Raw genomic sequence first — 1,511 nt, 5'->3', positions numbered from 1 at the left:
GATTCAGTAGAGTCATAAATATTATTTATAGGAATTAAATACAAGGTCAGACTAAAATAATAAACTTAATCACGCTTTAATTTAAACTTTAAATTAAAAGGGTCGAATATTTTTGCAACATCCATATTTATATTTTTTGTAAATATATTGATATATATTATTAATCTCGAATTACTTTTCCTCATTTATTGTTGAAAAATATACAATTTATTCATAATTAGCCGTTAAAAGGCGTTATGAAGATTTTTGAAGTATAGATTCAACGAAACAAGAAAATTTAGACAGGGGTCGAATATTTTTGCACACAACTGTATATATATATATATATATATATATATATATATATATATATATATATATATATATCTGAGTTCGGATATGTCTAACTGCTGAGACCAAATGAGGGCGAAACACGAGTTTTGAGCTTCCGGTTTGTTGGCTGTTATGACTCGTATGAGCTGAGACGTTGTCTGGCTGTGGGAATAATTATATATTCTCTTACATTCTAAAGGTTATATATATATATATATATATATATATATATATATATATATATATATATATATATACTAGCAATATTACATTACATATAAGTCTATATATATATATATATATATATATATATATATATATATATATATATATATATATATGTACTAGCAAAAGTACCCGTCATTGACTGGCTTCAAAAACAGCCTACAGAAAATGGACTCTGATTTATGAAAGTATGATAGGTTATGAAAAGGAAGGGTTCTAAAGAGATAGATTCGAATTTGGGGGTATCAAAACCAAAGCAAAATATGATGAAAGTAAAAATAAAATAGATAAACCCCATAATTTATTATACCATACCTGTTCACACTGAAACATTTATCACAATATTCTGTGGATCTATATTAAAAAACTTTGTTAAACTTTGTGATATATTTCCATTCTATGGAGGTCAGGTGCGAACGGACACCCCATAATTTTATTATAACATATTTCTTCAAACTGAAACATAATTATCAAAGTATATTACACAGATAAATATGAAAAGTCTTTATTAAAGTTTGTGCCTATTTCCATTCTATGGAAGCCAGGCGCAAATGCAGACCCCACAAGTTTATTATACCATCCCTATTTAAGTTAAAACATACTTATCAAAGTATTATTATGTACATCTATATCAAAAACACTTGTAAACGTTTTTTTTTTAATTTTAAAATTTTTTATTTCCATACTTTGTGGACCAGGCGCGTACGCAGACCCCACAATTTTAATGAATCATCTTTATGCCAGATCAAACATACCCATTCCTGTGTCTCGATACATCTTCTATCATTATATGTGATCAGTTTTCTATAATAGTCAACCATATAGGAGCCTATTCGCGACCAGACACACACACAGTATTTATTTGCTCCCCCACCGAGCCAATTAGGCACAAAGCCGATTTTTACTGTGAGGAGTGAAGGGGAAATTAGGACCAACTCCCCGGGGAGTAGGGGAGCTGGATAGTGACAATTTGT

This window comes from Euprymna scolopes, chromosome 8 (assembly GCF_053919585.1).
Source record: "Euprymna scolopes isolate OS-2025 chromosome 8, ASM5391958v1, whole genome shotgun sequence".
NCBI classification, from domain to species: Eukaryota; Metazoa; Mollusca; class Cephalopoda; order Sepiida; family Sepiolidae; genus Euprymna; species Euprymna scolopes.
The sequence above is the reverse complement of the archived record's forward strand: the minus strand, read 5'-3'. Positions refer to the sequence as shown.